This window comes from Mustela putorius, unplaced genomic scaffold, assembly GCF_011764305.1.
Source record: "Mustela putorius furo isolate JIRA1106 unplaced genomic scaffold, ASM1176430v1.1 tig00000174_pilon_pilon_pilon, whole genome shotgun sequence".
NCBI classification, from domain to species: domain Eukaryota; kingdom Metazoa; phylum Chordata; class Mammalia; order Carnivora; family Mustelidae; genus Mustela; species Mustela putorius.
The window spans coordinates 30,209,793-30,228,957 of NW_025421304.1; the positions used below are offsets into that span (position 1 = coordinate 30,209,793).

Sequence of the window (19,165 nt, forward strand, 5' to 3'; positions counted from 1 at the left end):
TATTCTTCAAAACTGAAGATGAATTAACTTTATAAATAAACAAGAACAGAGAGAAATGATGAGCAGCAGACCTGCCCCCAAAAATCAAAGGGAGTTCTTTTTTTTTTTTTTTAAATATTTTATTTATTTATTTGACAGAGATCACAAGTAGACAGAAAGGGAGGCAGAGAGAGAGGAGGAAGCAGGCTCCAAAGGGAGTTCTTTACATAGAAGGAAAGGAACATGGAAATGGAGGAGTGAACAAAGAGCAATGCACAAAGTATATATATTGTTAAGTCTGAATGAATTTTGACTGCACAATAAAAAAAAATTAAAATATGTGAGATTTAAAATACATGAACAATTGAAATTCATGTTAACAATAAGCATAAATGAAAGGGAGGGTAAAAAATGAGACTAAAGTTCTGATATTGTCTGGGAAGTGATAAAAGCATTAATTTGTAATAAGTAGATATAGTAATATAAATAAATAAATGTAATAGTAAGTTCACAGATGCATGTTTTAATGTTTAGGGTAACACTTAATAGCAAAATAATGTATTACTAATAAGCTAAAAGAGAAAATAGAATAAGAAAAAATGTTTTCATTAATCTTAACACAAAAAAGGAATGAAAGAACGTAAATCAGGTAGAACAAATAAGAAACAATTACATATATAATTAAATATATCCATAATTACATATATAATTTAAAATATATCCATAATTACATTAAATGTAAATGGACTCAATTCTGTTAAAAGACAAAATTGTTAGATTGGATAAAAGATAATATCATAACACATAGAGAAGATGAATCACTATGTTGTACACCTGAAGCTAACATGACATTGTGTGTGAACTATACTGAAAAAAAAATTTTAAGAGAATGTTAAAAAAGAAAAAGGGATAAAATCCAAGAAAAAAAAAATGAAAAAGTTGAAGATATCAAGCTGTACCAAAATACAACAGAATAGCTATATGAATATTAGACAAATAGATTTTAAGGCAAGAGATAAAGATATATATGGTATAATTATTGAAGGATCAGTTAAACAAAATATCATCGTTCTTAATTTGTTTGCATCTAATAAAATAGTCAGAAAATATATGAAGCAAAACTGACAAAACTAAAAATATACATACACAAATTCTCATCTTGGTATAAGATGTTAGCACATCTTTGTTGTAGTAACTAATAAAACAATTATACAAGGAGACGAAAAAATCAGTAAGAATACAAGTGAATGAAACAACAAAATTACTCAATATAACTACATTATATGAAGAACACTGCATCTAACAATGATGGGATTCATTTTATTCAAGTAGACATTTATGAAAATTGACCATAAAACAAGCCTGAAAAACAGTCAAAGGTTTAAATCATTCAAATAGACTCTGATGACAGAAATCTGGAAAGCAAGAACAAGAGACCAAAAATCAATAACAGTAAGAGAACTATAAATTTTGTGAATGCTCAAAGGTGTAAAACTTAAGCCCTACACTTCTGAATAACCTATAGGTCAAAGAGGAAATTATGAGGCAAATTGGGAAATATTTTGAACCAAGCGATGATGAAAATATGACATATGAAAACTTGGGAATTATATCTAAAGCTATACTTCGAGGGTAAAGAAGAGCCTTTAAACAAATATTTAAAAAAGAAAAATCAACCGAAAATCAATCATATAAATACCTTCTTAGGAAATTAGAAATAGAATAGAAAGGAAACCCAAATAAAGTAGAAGGCAGAGGGTAAGAATAGAAGATAATAGAAATCAACTGTATAACAGAGGAAATCAACAGCAAAATATTTTCTCAATGCATATGAAATTTCAAAAAGGAAGAATGTATATCAGGCCATAAAACAAGTCTTGAGTTTAAATTATACAGAATATGTTCCCTGAATACAGTAGTGTTAAGTTAGAAATCCATAGTAATAAGATGCTTAGAAAATAAGCAAATACTTTGAAATAAGCAACATACTCCTAAATAACACATATGTACCAGATTAGAAATTGCAAGAGAAACTGTGTTTTAAATATCTAATAAGCGATAATGAATTCACATCCTATTAAATTATGTGGGATGCAACTAAAGCAATTCTTAGAGGAAGGCATGTGGCTCTACACATCTGTATTAGAAAAGAAGAAAGGTATAAAATTAATTATCTAAGATTTGATGTTGTAAGTCTAGAAAAAGAGAAGGAAATTAAACCCAAAGTAAATACAAGAAAGGAAATAATAAAATTAACAGTAGAAATCAAAGGAACTTCAACAGACAGAAGTTGATTCCTTGAAAAGATTAATAAAATTGATTTTTAAGAGACTAACCCCCAAAAAAGAAAAATTAGAGATCACCCATATCACAAATGAAAGAGAGACATTACTAAAGTTTTGACAGGCAAAAACGGTAGGATAATAACAGGATATTATGAACAACTTTGTTCCAATCAATCTGATAACTAAGATGAGATGGAAAAATCCTTGAAAAACAAAGGTTGCAAACATTGACACAAAAAACTGAAAATCTGAGTTCTAGATCATTTTCTTAAAAATCAAATTTATGATTGGAAAATTGCCCACAATTTATAGGCCCAATAGCTTCACTGGTATATTCTATCCAACATTTAAGGACAAAATAATTACAATCTTACACAAACTTTTTCAGCATATACAGGAGGAGGACACTTTCCAACTTATTTCATAAAGTCAATAAGACCCTGATAACAACACCAAACAAAGTTATTTCAAGAAAAGAAAATTATAGATCAATAGCTCTCATGAACATGGATTCAAAAATCATTAACAAAAAATACTAACAGGCCAAATTTGCAATATATTCACATACACATATTTATCACACACACACACACACACACACACACACATATATATATAATTGCATATATATATATATATATGATTGATAGATCAATTGATCATGACCGAGTAGCTTTTGTCCCAGGATTGCAAGGTTGGTTTAACATGAAAATCAGTCATGGATATTTACCATGGTAGCAACTCTAAGCTGTTATTTGTTTTAATAGAGGCAGAAAAGGCATTTGACAAAATTTAACAACCATCATGATTTTAAAAAATTCTTGGCAACTTAGCAAAAAGGAAACCTATTCCACTTGATAAAGGCAATTGTCATAATAATGAAAGACTGAAATTTTTCTCCCATAATCTGAGAAACGAGACAATGATACCCCCTAAGATTGGAAGCAAAGCAAAAATGTTCATTCTCACTACAAACCACTTCTGTTCAACATAGTACTAGAAGTCCTCACAAATAAAATAAGACAAGTTAAAGACAACAATTAATGGACATTATTATTGCAAATGAAAAGGTTAAGTAATCTATTCACGGTGAAATTACTGCATTTGTGAAAGATGCTTTTTTAAAAAAACTATCATTTGTGTACAAAAAAAAAGGGAAAGAAAATATATTAATGTCTCATTAATATCTGGGTATAACACCATGTCTGGAAGGATAACCGAGAGACCAATAAAAGTGATTATCAGTTTGGAGGTGAGGTTAAAAACTCATGGCTTGAAAAGGGACTAAAGAGAGACTTTTTGCTTTCTACATGATTTAAATTTTTATTTTAAAGTACTTAACATTTTACCCCTTCAAAAATATTTTTTTGGAAAAAAGTACTTAAAGTTGGCACTACCCCGTCATGTGGTAAATAATGTGATAAATAATGAGCATCCCTTAGTTACCGTGGTCCACACCAACCGCGCTAGAACTCTTATCGGACTGTGGATTCCATGCAGCAAGCTCATCATTTCAGAATTACACATCCATTTTTAAAGGAAAGTTTTCGAGTATCTTTTTTGAGCTGCATTAATATAAGCTATAGTTTGACTTTTGGTTATTGATCATTCACTGTCTATCCACCAAGGAAACCTATTTACTGCTTTCTCATTAAACCTTTTCCATGAGTCGCTCCTTAGTAAAGATTGAATGTTATTTCCCTCTCCCTATTTCTCTCAAATACTAACCAATACACTGAAGTAGCAATAATATAGCAACAATAAAATATAGCATTATTTAGTGTCTATGAGCAAATACTATGTTAAATTCTTTACATGCATTGTTTCAATATTGAACAGCCATAATTCTGTCAACAAAGATGGAAGAAATAAGAGGTTAAAGGCCTGATTCTGATTCAGATTAAATAGCCATTCTCCATAATCATTAAGTTATTGTACTCTACAGTTTGGTACAGTTTACCAGTTGAGAATCATATAGCAGTTGAGAAGTGTGTCTGTGTGTGCACATGTGCAAGCATGTATGTTACAAGGGAAACTCATAAATGGAAATATTGGAGATTAATTGGTGAAGAGCAGCAGAATTTAGAACAGGCTTACATACTCATACATAAATAAAGACCAGTTCCAGGTTAACATTTTGCATTCAATAGAAATTTGTACATGTACACAGACATACCAAAGCAAAACTGTTTTTCTCTTTAGGTAATTTAAAGGAAGTATAGAATTGTTTTAACCTAAATTATTAAAATAATTTGAATTATGTACACCTGACCAAGGAAGTAATGAATTCTCTCGCTCTCTTTATTTCTGACTGCTGCTGCTTGCTTCAGTTTACCTTATTAATCTTTTAAGGCTGCTAGTAATATTCCAAATATTTTACCAGTTTTGAATCCACCCAATAGGCTCATTCACCATTTGTTCATCCCTGTTCCTCGTAAACATGCAGTAATCCCCACTGGTAATTTCAGCATTCCGAAAATGTTAGAAAAACCACAGTAAGCTTTACCCTGAGAATTAACCAGCAATGACATTATCAGGCCTGCTTAAGCACCCAGATGATTCCATCTGCCCTTTAGCAATGTATACTATGATAGCACCAAGAATTCCCTCTGTCACAAATACCTGGACCAGGAGGCACTCTACTGCATCCCCAAATTAGGAGTAGCTGTGCTTTTGGCTTCCGAGCTGTAGACAGCTTGGTGGGGGACAGGCACCAAGTTGCCGCTGCTTTCCTCAGCCTCAGACCTAGAAGGGCCTGTTTCGGTGCTCATCTTGGTAAACCCTGATAGCTCCCTGCAACAGGAGCCCCATCTGAGACTAATGAAGTAAAGATGGTTTCTGAAAACCTCCTGTACTACAAAACATAATGCTGTGGCTCTGAACATATTCCTCTTCATATATTCTCTCTTCTCCTCTCCCTTCCACATCCGTGCCCTTGTTTAGTTCCAGTTTCCATTAGAAATGCTATTTGGACAGCAAATTTCACAGATTGGATCCATCTCGATGCTGCCATGCAAAGAAAACACATCTGTCTGACTCTTCATTTAAAATAAGGAAAAAATTGAAATAGCAAAATGCTGTATTCGCTCAGAGCTATTTCCTAATGAACCAGTTTGTCCCATGAGCTGTACTGAGGAGCTTCTTCTCCTCCTCGGTGAGAACTCTTTATGCATATTAATATTATGCATGTTTTCCATGTGACTCCTTCTGACTTGCCCTCACCCCATCCTTTGAATTCATTTAAATAAAAATAATTTATGTGGACATTCCTTCAGTCAGGATTTTCTCTCCCCTTTTCTTAAAGACATTCATAATATTTCGTTGATGCTTTGCATCAAACTGAGTCGTTATGCTTTTGCATATCATTAGGGCTTTATAAAGAACAACAGCGACATCTGCATGTGCCTCAGCACCAAGGAGATAGGAAAAATACCGAAAACAAACCCATACTGGCTTGGAGGCTGTCTGGCTCTCTGTCTCCCCAGCAGCCCCTGCCACCACTATGGATAGGAGTAATTGTACAGTGTAATCACATCATGCCTCATCTGAATATTCATAACAGAGACAAAGCTTTGGAGGATAAGGGAGGAGTGGGGATAATTTAAATATAAAACAGCATCTCATTTCCAAATCAAGTTGTACCAGTTAGACTGTGTGCACCAGGATTCAATATTAAACCAACATTGTTTTACAGTTTGGAAATTGGAAGTGGAGAAGACGGAAGAGAGAAGAGACTTGATAAAGAAGAGATGACATCATATTCTCATACTTGATCAAGGAAAAACAAAACAAGACAACAACAACAACAACAGCGACAGAATAAAAATACTTAAAGTGATATTTGAAGAGTCACCAATAGTGGCTAACCAGCTGCTGTTTTACCAGGAATGAAATAGCCTATTGAGGGAGATTTAAAAGCTCCCAATTAATATGTTGTGCATGTATTAGATCTACAAAGAACTCACTGTATTCCTCTTTTCCCACCAATCCCCCCAATACACACATATTCCCTAACCATCACCTTTCTTTCCTGTCGGATGCAGGAGAAAAAGATCAGAGCTACAAAATAATTGACTAATCGCTTCGAAAATGACAACATCCCCCTTAAAAGAAAGGACAAAAACAAACACATACAAAAAGGTGACTGTTCATTAATGAAGGGATAAATTACCGATGGCTTCTTCATTCTCTTTAGTTCATTACCCCCCAAAAGAAACAATATAATCCACGTGTTAATATTTCTTGTCTTCGTTTTCTTTTGTTTTAATATGATGCTCTTTATTATTTTTTTTTAACTGTGGTATTTGTAGAAGCCTCTGCCACTGCATTCCCCAAAGAGCTACTAGTTTCAACCCACTGGAGTTTATATTCCTTTAATTGTCTAGTGCAGGAACATTTCTGCTGTTTTTAAAAATATACCGCTCTGCAGGAATTAGAAGAATCCAAGGTTGTATCCAACTTCAAAGGTTTCCAAGTCATAATGATTTTAGCAAAAGTAGAAGACAGATCATGGAACAAGTCCCTGTTTGAAGATAAGCATCATAGGGACCTTTTTTTCTTCCCTCTCTCCCCAACTTTGTACTTCTCCTGGCTCTGAATGCCCCTCGCTAACACGGTTTAATGATATGCAAATGAAATATGCATAAAACCATTCTACTGTATGATGATTAAACACTGGAGACATTAACAGCGGAGGCTTCACTCTTTGTAATAATCCTTTCCGACCATCCACTTTGATTGCGGAGTTATGGAAACCCATAGCAGTTGGCAGAGAGAGTGAAAGAGCAAGAAAGAAGGAAAGATGCAGGGACACATCACCCATCTCGGTGTTTCTCCCACTCCAGGAGAGGTTCCCCCCCTTTGTACTGCGTTCCTATTGCTGTCTTTTGTAATCCATCCATGCAGTCGCACCAGAGCGATTAACGGAAAAAAACCTCTTTTCTCTTAATGTTTCAAAGCTCATTAGCCAAACGATTATTCCTCATTAACAGCGAAAGCTCATTCATTAAAAGGAAGAATATGCCCAAAAGATGCCAGCGCAGTTAATCCTGAGTCCCGTACTGGGCTGTAAATCCCATACTACTTGTATATTCCATGCGAAAGGGACACGCGCCAATCCACATTAAAAAAAAAAAAAAGAAAAAGAAAAGAAAACAGTTTGTGTGTTTTGTAAAATCCACAAGAGCAGCAATTAATATTCCCATAGAATGACTTTATTTTTTTTTAATTATTATTATTTTGTCTCTCCCCTTTGTTTCCAGCGCCTGCCCCTGGCTCAGTGCCTGGTGCCAACAGAACACCTTTCAGGATCCACAGCAACGCAGACAACGTAAGTACCAGCCGTTTCCTGAAACCCTTTTTCAGATTTTTTTTTTAAACGACCACCTAAAACATAGAGACAAACCTCTTCCCCCTTCTTTCCCCTTCTTCTCCCCTGCGTTCTGCCACCAGGGTTTCCTAAGTGGCACCTTCCAAATCCCTCTGACTTCAAGTTTGTGCATGTCTGTGTGGCATCCCTCCTCCTCCTTCACTCCCATAGTGGATCTTGTAAAAGGGCTTCAGATCGGCCCCATTCATCTCCCTGGTGATAGCAGTGAATGTAGATAAATCTCTGACTGCCTGCTTGCTGCTGGAGTATGATTTTTATTTTGTCTTCTGTGTATACCTGGGTCAAAAAGTGGGATTGTATGCACACACATACATGCACTTACACACATTTCCCTCTCTCTCCTTCTCTGTCCTCCTCTCCTTCTCCTCACACATGCATACATCCCACATTATGTGTATATATGCATAAACATATACACCTATATACATACCCATACCTATAACACAAAAATAGACACATACCTAAATGTTTCATTTGTCTGAAAATAATGTGTATTTATATACACATACAGCCTTACAAATGTGTCTAAATGCAATCGATAGGTGCCTATCTTTTAATTTATACCCTTCTATGTCTCCATTTAAAATTCCCTCTCTTCTCCCAGCAGAAGTTGTGTTCAATTGCAATCCAGGATTGTATAAGCAGTATTCTTTCCTTATGATTTCTATTTGTAGACCTTTATGCTCCCTTCTCTGCCTTCTTCGGAGCTGTAGAATTGGCATCGTTCCCTGAGGTTTTCCAAATGGCAAGTGGCACCGGCTGTGGCATGTATTCATGCCGCTTCCTATGGCATTTCTCTTCCGATGTCTGCTTTTGCTCTTTGTTTGTTGTTGACTAGGCTGAATGGGGGGGTTTTTTTTTTTTTTTTAAGTTAATTATAAACGAAGTTGAATAGCAAACAAACCAACAGCTTGCCCAAAAAGAAAAAAAAAAGAAAAAAAAGCCCCACACAAGCGCCTTCTGCTGCAACAGATGCCCAGATCACCCCTGGCATGGGCAAATGGGCACACAATTTTGGTGGTAGTTAATTTTTTCAGTTTGTTGCTGTATTTGTTGTTTGTTTTCCTTGTTTCCTTTGATTTTTCAAGGAGTCCAAGATCCCGGCCTCTGCTTGGAACGGAACAGTGTCATGGCGGAGACGACGGCCTTTGTCTTGCTGGGTGTGAAAGCATCCGCTGTGCTTGCTCCACTGCGGCAGAATCAAGTTTAAAGGAAGAAAGTGATTAAAGTCAGCTTTGTGCCTCTTTGGTGTGGAAGACCCCCAAACCCCAAGTAGCCGAGTCTCTGGGTCCGAGGAAGGGCTCATAGTTGGAGCAGCCTAGGCTGTAATCCTGGCACTTGCGCCTTCGGTTGCTGCTTTCTGTTCGCTCCTGGGGGTCTGGATAATCTCCCTTGGCTTTACCGCACTGTCTGGCCCGCATACAGGGCCCTCGTAACATATACCCGCTGCTGCTATCGCACGAAACTGTGGCGTTGCCCCTGAATGGATGGCACTGTGCCAACTCTTCTGCCATCCGCCCTTGCAGCTTTTTTCTTTCCTCCCTCCCTCCCCTTCTTCTCCTCCTCCTCCCGTCGACTTGACGTTAATTAACACACGGGTTAATTGATTTTAAAAGCCGAAGAATTACAGTTAACTTTTCCCACAGGGTACAGACGCCAGCCGCTTGGCACACTCTGCCTTCCGCACTGGTGCAGGGGGGCAGGGAAAGCCCGCAGCAAAACTGGCAACTGCTGAGGGAACGTTGCCTGCTTATTGGAGTAGAGCCGATAGAAGTCGACGTGATACTGCCTCGTCCTTACGGTATATATAGCCATTCTATATTTTGTTAAATAATCAAAGCACACCCTGTCTCTCTTCTCCCTTCATCTTTCAAAACAGGAAAACCCTTCAGAAGTTCTTATGGGGGGAAAAAATCCCTCCCCTAACCCATTTATCTCATCCATAATATACCCTTTCCCAATAATAAGAAAATACCTGAAGCCTTTTTTCTTTAAGTTACAAGGAGGAAGGCGACCACTTCCCTAAATATCACACCTAAAGAAGTGTTTTTTTTTTTTTTAAAGGAAAAAGTTCCGTGAAGTTTCTTTCTCTGTATCTTACTGTTTTAATTTGTCCCCATTTCTCTTGACTCGCATGGGTTATTTATAATGGATTTCACTAAGAAAGTAGGTACGTTTTAATTAAAAACAAAATTCATGTGAAAGTTCTTTTGGTTGGTTTGTATGTTTGTAGAATTTTGCTTTCTGTCCTTATCTCTCCCCCTGTAGAAAAGGAAAGCAATTGATACTGTAGTTGGGAAGGAGACAGGCAAAGCTGGAAACTTGATGCTTTCACCTTTTCATGCTTTCATTTTATTTCATTTTGTTTTTTTAAAAGCATGCAGCAACTGAAGCGACAAGAGGAATCCATTATGCAAATCATGTCACTTTGCATAATGTCTCATGACTGGAATATGCAAATGGGCTGTATAATTTATGAGTGCCAGTGTCTGTCTAAAAGTGTTTCACATAATTTACAAAGTGAGTCTGAAAGACATGGGGAAGGCAGTTCTTCCAACCCCACTGCCAAGGAATCTCTGTGTATTTTCCTGCAAGTGCTCCCTGGTAATAGTGTCAAGTGTTATTTAAAAGAAATTAAGGTTCCAAATATTCATGAAAGACAAAGATTTTCCCCTCACTCTCTTCACCCATATTCTTTGCCTAAAAATTTACAAAATTAATAGACTCTAAAGCATTAATTTTTGGATTCAATTTGGAAAAAAAAGTTGAGCCAAATTTGGCATTTGTATATGGATTTTCCTTCCTAAAGCAAGGACTGTCTTAGGGAAACAGACACATCCATTTGTCTGGATATTTGAATGCAATAAAATGGGACTTCTCATTTTAGTTGGTTTTGTGTGTGTCCTGCTATGTGCAATATTTTATAAATTATGTTCTCTTGGATGTGTTAGACATATAATATGGAAGTCAGATGCATTTAAAATTCTTCTGAAGATATAATTCTCCTTTCATAGATGTCTTCAAAAGAGAAATGCTATTCATTAAAAACCAGGTTTAAGTTCATTAAGTCAGCTTAGTTGGCTGCTTCATGTCTCATTTTGGTAACTTTTTTGAGTTGATGATTTTGAACCTTTTGAGAAGTCATAACATCTTTGATGATCTGCCCTAATCTACTCTTATATTTTTCATTTTAATCATAATAAGTCCTGTGAAAGAGACATATAGGGTGCCATGAAAATGTGTACCAGGAGGAACTGATCTTTGGAGAGCATGTCAGAAAAGACTTCCTGAAGAAAGTGAATTCAAGGTGAATGCTGAAAGTTGAAAAGAAATTAGACAAAAAGAGGGAGAAAATATTTTCCATGTAGAGAGTTTACTCAGTAAATCCTCAGACAACAAGAGATTGGAACAAGCTGCTTGGAAGAACTAAAAACCAGTGTGGCTGGGGACAATGGGTCACTGGATCATACTGGGAACAGATTAGAAGGTAAGTATGTGAAGAGATAACTTATACATTATCTGCATTTATGTGCTGTTACATGGACTCATATCATTAACAATTGTATATACATGTACTTTGTTTACTAGGTATGATCATAATACTTCTATAAAATAATTTTTTTATTTTTCAGATTCATGCAATGAACCATCAGATCTCTGAATCCAACATTATGTGATCTATTCCTTCTCTTTGTGAAGTTTTATTTCCAAAAAGTTAATAGCCATTTAGGAAAATGAAAATAAGAGGAACATTCCACCTACCAAGAATGAAATAGGTTCTTTTCAAGTATACTTGGAACATTCACAAAAACAGATCACTTTCTGGCCTTAAAAAAGAAAATCAAAAATATTGAAGTCAGACAAAATATATTATCTGACCAACAAACTGAACTTGAAATCAGTAAGAAAATTAGGAAAAATCCCAATTTTTTTGGAAATTAAGTTGATTTCTAAATAACACATAGGTCAAAGAAGCAGTCACAGGTAAATTAGAAAACGTTTTGAATTGAATGACAATGAAAATGCACTACAAAATTTGTAAGATTCAGCTAAAAAGTACCTACAGAGAAATCAGGTTTAATGCCATATTTTAGAAACCAAAAGTTTTGGATCAACAATCTGTTTTAAGAAAACAAAACAAGAAGTAAGGAAATAATTAAGATAAAAGCATAAACCAATGAAATTTAAGATAGTGGGGAAAACCAACATGCCTAAAATTTGGTTCTTTGAAAAACAATAATTGATAAGCCTCTAATCAGACTGAACAAGAAAAAAAGTGAGAAGACCCAAATTATCACAACCAAGAATGAAAGAAGAGACATTACTAAAGATCTGACAGATATAATATGAATATTAAGTGATAAGAAAATAATAATTTTGTCAATAAATATAACCTAAATGGAAAAGTTCCTTAAATAACAATCATCCAAAATTCAGTGAAGAGGAAATAACCTCCTTAGTTTTTTATGTTAGAGAAGTTGAATGTAGTAGTTAAAATACCTTCCTATAAAGAAAACACCCAGCACAGATGGCATCACTGGCAAGTTTTACCAAAATTTAAGGAAGAAATCATGCCAGTCCTAAACAATCTCTTTTAGGAAATAGAAAATGAAGAAATAGTTTTCCACTCATTTTATGAGGTCAGCATTACGTTGATGCTAAAATCAGACAAAGGCAGTGTAAGAGCAGAGAACTATAGACCTATAACTCTCATAAACACAAAAATCCCTAACAAAGTATTAGCAAACTTAGTTGAATGATATGTAAAAGGAATAATACTTCATGACCAAGTCAGGTTTATTCCAAGAATGTAAGGTTTGTTCAACTTTCTAAAATCAGCAGGATTCACCATATCACTATATATTTTTAATCATCAATTCAATGGATGTTGAGGGGGATAAGCTGCAGTATCAAAACAATGTGGTAATTATGTGAGGATAGACTGAAAGATTAATGGAACAGAATAGAAAGCCCAAAAATAAACACTATTTTTTTTAAACACTATTTTTGACAAAGGGTCAAAAACTATCCAATGTCTTTTCAATATATGGTTCTGGAACCAAGTAAATAAATAAATACCCTTACACATATTTCAATATATACAAATAATAATTTTAAATTGGTATTAAATACAAACCTAAAACTCTACAAGTTCTTGAAGAAAATATAAAATCTTTGTGACCTTGGGCCAAATGAAAGATTTTTTAGATGGATGAACAAAACCTGAACCATAAATGAAAAAGAAAAGGTGGACTTCAACAAAACTGACAACTTCTGCTATATGAATGACATTGTTAAATGAGTGAAAAAGTAAGCTACAGACTTGGACCAAATATTTGCAACCAAGAATGAGGAGAACAATTAATCAATCTAAACCAAACCAAAAATGATACAGAAGATAGAATTAGTGGATAAAGACAGCTATCACAAGTGGATTTCATATATTCACAAAGTTAGAAGAAATCAGGAATATATTAAATAGGCACATGAAATATTTTAAAAAAATACTCTAATTAAACGTGTAAAGGCTAAGACCACCATGTCTGGGGTAAAGAATATCGTGTCAGGAAGGGATTCAGAGATTAGATATTTCAGAAGAAAAGTAACAGAAAAATAATGACCAAAACATCTGTAAGTTGTGGGGTAACTTTTTGTGGCCTCATTTTTGTGTAATTGAAGCCCTGTGAAGGATAGATAGGAGAACAAAAAAAATTTTTTTTCCCAAGAAATAGCTGATTTTTTTCCAAATTTGGTGAAAATTATAAACCCAAAGATCCAACTATCTCAACAAACCCCAAGCACAAAAAATATGAAGAAAACTACACTAAGCACATTATACTCAAATTGCTTAAAATCACTGTAAAGCAAAACAATTTAAAAACCTCTAAAGAAAAGAAGACACATTATGTATAGAGAAACAACGATAACAATCACAGCAGATTTCTTATTGGAATCAATGCAAGCCAAAAGACAGTGGAGAAACATCTTTACATTGAGGGGGAAAAAAGTTAAACTGAAATTCTGTAAACAGTAGAAATACTTTTCAAAAGCAAAGATGAAATACAAACTTTTTCAGATGTACGAAAAAGCTAAAAGAATTTATCATTAGTAGACCTGCACAACAAAAAATGTTGAAGGAAACTTTAGACAAATGCAAAATTATACCACATAATGAAAAGCTTTGGAAATGGTCACTATGTTGGTAAATTCTAAAAAAAATTTTTATTAAATATGTTTACAGGTAATTGATTATTTGAAGCAAAAATAATAGCAATGGATTGTTTATATAACACATGAAAGTAAAATCCATGACAGTAGCATAGAAGCTATTGAAGAAAATGGAAAAATGAAAGAATTGTTATAAAGTTCTTACAATATACACGAAATGGTATAATATCACTCAAAGGTAGACTGATAAAGTTGTATGCTATAAACTCTTTTTAAAAAGCAAAAATGACATTTAAAAGAGGTATAGTTAATAAGCTAACAAAAGAGTGGAGTTGTCAAAAAATGCTTATTTAATTTAAAACATTTAGCAAAATGATAGACTTAAATATCATCTTTCCTAATCACATAAAATGTAAATGGCCTAAATATCCTAATTAAATGACAGAGATTGTCAGGTCGCATAGAAAACAGGAAGACCCAAATATATGCTGTCTACAATGACACCACTTCAAATATAAATATTCAAATAGTTTAGAAGTTAAAGGACGGGACTAGGTATGCCATACTGACACTAATCAAATGAAGGCTGAAGTATATGTATTAATATAAGATGGTATATTTCATTGCTCATAGAACCAGATGCTAGAAAGATGAAGTCTGTTACTACTGTATCCTTTTGCTGTTTGTGGCAATAAGTAGACCCTCGCTTCTTTTTTAATTGATGGATTCTGGATCTGAGAATTGACTCTGGTCTGGAAATAGCAAGGGATTATGAGTTTCCATTGAAGTGGGTGACTTTTTTTTTTTTTTAAGATTTTATTTATTTATTTGACAGAGAGCACAAGTAAGCAGAGCAGCAGGCAGAGGGAGAGAGAGAAGCAGGTTTTCTTCTAAGCAGGGAGCCTGATGCAGGGCTCAATCCCAGGACCCTGGAATCATGACCTGAGCTGAAGGGAGCCATTTAACCAACTGAGCCACCCAGGCACTGCTGTATCGGCTGACTTTATCTTTGCTCATTCAGTCTTGATCTCTTTGAATATATGTTAGAATTATAAAACACCTTTATTTGCTGCCCATTTATCTTGTGTCTGCTAACACCAAGTTCTATGAGCCACATCCATAAATCCCTTTGGGTCAGGCAGCCCCTGGTTTCCATTTGAAGCTTGCTGCCTATTATAGTACTAATTTCCACCATCCTCCTGATAATTAAGTGCTGCCATCTAATCTCTGCTTTTCCTGGATCATATTGTCCACAGTTATAGGAGAGATTCCATTTCTATAACATTATCATCACTTTTGAAGTCCCCACCTACAAAGAACAGTTACCACTAAGCTACCCAGCAATGCTAATAAATGAAACACCTTCCAAATCCTTCCAGGGAATGTAGTAAGCTGGATATGTATCATGTCCACTCCAGCATACCCACTTCTCTGAGGTTTTTTTTATTACTTTCTGAATAGTTTGTAACACCAGTTATCAAATCTCTATTTAATATGGGTCATCACTCTTTCACATTTCCAAAAGCCACCCCACCAGTATATTAAAAACGGACTCCAAGAGCCCTTGTCAGGGCATTAAATCTGAGTCATGGGAAAGATTTCCCATTAGGCAATTTGTATTCCAATTCCCTGGTTCAACTTACTCAGGATTTTTACTTTTGGGCATGTTCTGGAAGTTCCTATAGTACTTTTTAGCCAGGTGCTTCCACTGTCTTTTGACATTAAATCTTTTCCCTTGGCAGACCCAAGATTTCCCCAGTGGGGCTATTCTGAGACTTGACAGTCATTGCTTTGGTGCCCATGAAGTTAGGTTCTGAGAAAGGAAAGCATTATAAGGTACCTACTTCATTTGAAACCTCTGTGTGGTCATCAAACCCCTATCCCCAACAACTGGAAGTGGGTCCCATTCACAGAGCCAAAGGATTGAGGATAATCTTGGCTACAAAGATCTCAACTACTTCATTAATATATCTATCTCAGAACTAAGGGTCTCACCTCTGCAAAAGGGCCCTGACCTTGGCATAGAAGACCTGACTGGAATGAGCAATCAGCCTTCTCTTTAGCTCTGCTACTCTTATAATTAAGTCACATTGCTAATCTTAAATCATGTTTGCCCTTTGATTTTTATTCTTTGCTTTAAATTTACCAATTTAATTTAATTGACCTGAATCTGTTATTCTTTTCCTTCAATAAACCTCCGGTGCTCAGCAATAACCACCCAGTTCCACAGTCCTAATACTTAACTCTCTTCATCATTGCTTTGAAATGCCAGAGAAATCACATAAGCTGGTACATTTCTTTCCACCTTTATCACATCTCATTCACCATAGGTAAAACGTCTTAACCTCTGCACTCCTATAGCCTGCCAGACTCTAGGACCCTTCCTAGACTATGCTTCTATCAGTCTTGGTAGCAACTGTCCTAGATAGTGTTCCCTATAGGCAAAACCTTTATTGCGCAGAGCCCTCATGGCAACTATAATAGCCCAATAACAAATAAATATATAAAAGTATTTATGTTCATTAGTTATGGAAATAAAATACCACATGTTCCACATGCATTTGGGAAAAAAAAATGTATGCCCTGCAGTTGTTAGGTATAGGTTTCTAATTGGTTAATTTGATATTTATTCACATCTATATCTTTTCTCACTTGCTTTCTGCTTGTTATATCAATTACTGAGAAAGGAGTAGTAAGATCTTCAATTATGGGTCGGTACTTTTTTATTCATCTTTCTGTCACTTTTGTCTCATATACTTTAGAAGTTTTGTTATTAGATGCATACATGTATAAGACTGCAATACGTTCTTTGTAAATTAAACCTTTTATCATTTGAAATGTTTTTGTCTCTGGCAATACTCCTTATTTTGACGTTTATTTTGTGTGATATTAATATCAATTGATTAATCATGTTTCTATAATATAAATTGTTTCACTAAAGCATAGTTTTTAGTTATACATACTTCAGTGGTAAATTTATTAGGGGAAGCTGGTAACTAGATAACCCAAAAATCAAGGTGTTAGTTTTGTTTGGGAAAGGTTGGTTGTTAAGCAAGTGTGATAATTGGAGCACAGCACTTAGGATGTTTTTCTGTCCTAGCAAGACTGTATTTTTTTCACAATTGGTTGGTAACACAGACATTTGCTTTATAATAATTCGCTAAGCATATAATTATATATGGTGCACTTCTATATGTTTTCTAGCTCAAATGAAAAAAAATCAGAAGCAAAGAAGAATGTTCATTATGTCATGCATACAAAAAATATTTTAAAAAATTAGCCACATGCTTTGTTACAAAGGAAATTTCAATAAATGTCCAGAAATGATGTTATTCACATAGTGTTTTCTCAGCAATACACAACCATGTTCAAAATCAACCATAAAAAGTAATATTTAAGACCCCATGTAAATAGAATATATAATTCAAGTAATGGATTATAAACCATAGCATTAAATAAATATCTGTGAAGCTATACTGATATAAAAAATTGAATAATCTTGGGCAAAAAGACAGCTGCTTATATGTAGTAAAATTCTAATAAATAAATGCATAAAGAATAATGGAAATAGAAAATCACTACCTGGAAAATACTACAGAAATAATTATTGCAGAAAATAATTTTTCATCCATAGATGCTTAAAATTGCTGGGTAGAAGTATGACAAGAAAGAGACTATCCTTTACTTCCTCCCTTATCTCAACTCAAAGTATCTCCCTTTTAAGATATGAATTAATTACAAAGGGAAAACTACTACTTTCTATAGGGAATCCTGGCATATACCACCTTAAGGACTTGTGTTTGGCTGTTAACGCCCAAATTATTTTTAGGGGTATATTTAACATCTAACTGTTTTCTTTAGTATTATGGATGATGGAGGTCAGACCCATTTAATCCACCAGTACTGATTTGTATTGTTGGAACATGGTTTGGATTAAGACTGAATTTAGCCATCCAAAATTGCTTTTTTGTGTGTGCTAAACTGAATACTGTATGTCCCTTGCCTAAAACTATGTAATATTTTATCATCCTTTTATACTACAAATAATGTTTAGTTAAAACAGACCTTAAATCCATTTGCACTTCTGAAGTATTCTGAGAATTCCATTTGGCAGCAAAACTTAAATCAAGGAATAAATTTACACTGCTTTTTCTTCATCATATAGTAAATGACTTTTAACCTCTCCCTCCAAAATGTTGAGATAATTGCAGTGTGTACCCCACATACCCAACTTCCTGGCGAGGCACACTGCCTGAGGGTTCAATAATTATGTAGGTTAATTCTTCCTTCAGGGTTGGCCTGAGGGTTAAAGTTCCTGCCAAACTGAGTAGAACCTGTGTACCAGAAATGGGTAGGTAAGTTTGTAGTTAAAGTATATGAGAGCTGGGGAAGAAAACCACACTCATGCAGCTGAGGTTACAAGATGATCTTTATTCTACTTCATGTATATCATCTATTACTGATTTCTTGTTGATACTTTGTTTTTGGTTTATTTTACAGCTGTATTATAACCAAGCTCTTTCAACATCTGATAAATGATTATTATGAAAACATCTTGCAGTATTTTCACACATTTGTTTTAGTGGAAGTTCTAGATCCTATTTCTTTTTGTTTTTTCATTTATTCCAAAGCTTTTCCTATTTTACCTTTTGATGAATAAGAAGAATTGGGCGCCTGGGTGGCTCAGTGGGTTAAGCCGCTGCCTTCGGCTCAGGTCATGATCTCAGGGTCCTGGGATCGAGTCCCGCATCGGGCTCTCTGCTCAGCGGGGAGCCTGCTTCCTCCTCTCTCTCTGCCTGCCTCTCTGCCTACTTGTAATCTCTCTCTGTCAAATAAATAAATAAAATCTTAAAAAAAAAAAAAGAAGAATTAAGGAAAGGAAAATCATGATAATGTGGAAAAGTCTAGTTTTACTTGATTAAATACTTTTCCTATGGCCTCTCTAATAATTATGATGATGATACCTTTATATGCTGGTATTTTATATGCTTTTTGTGTTAGCCTTTTTCCCCATTTTTTAACAGACTTTACATTTTGCTAGAGAAAAAAGCAGACTCCCTAAATTTAAGTGACTTGCCTAAAGACATGCAAGTAGCTAAGCAGCAGAATAAGACTTAGTAGCTACAAAATGGTTTCAAACTCTGGTCTCTCTGGTTCCTGGGCCAAAACTTTTTTTTCCATGCCAGTATTTCTCAATCTGGGAATCCTGAGAGGTTGGAGTGTCCCCAGATGTCATCTTATGACAAGTTTTGTCATTCCTTCAGCACATTTACTGAGTGCTTATTATGTGTTGGATGCTATTCTAGGCACTTGAAATACATTATGGAGGAGAAAAAGAAGACGT

General features: G+C 34.9%; 1 long non-coding RNA gene across 1 annotated transcript in view; it reads left to right on the forward strand.

Moving 5' to 3' along the window:
* The window catches only part of LOC123390979, a 197,076-nt gene extending 182,391 nt beyond the window's left edge, over window positions 1-14,685 (forward strand). The window contains exons 3-6 of the long non-coding RNA XR_006605595.1: window positions 7,526-7,593; window positions 8,742-9,454; window positions 10,858-11,140; window positions 11,286-14,685. This is a non-coding gene — a long non-coding RNA (uncharacterized LOC123390979). The remainder of the gene's footprint in view (window positions 1-7,525; window positions 7,594-8,741; window positions 9,455-10,857; window positions 11,141-11,285) is intronic.
* The last annotated feature ends 4,480 nt before the right edge of the window (window positions 14,686-19,165 follow it).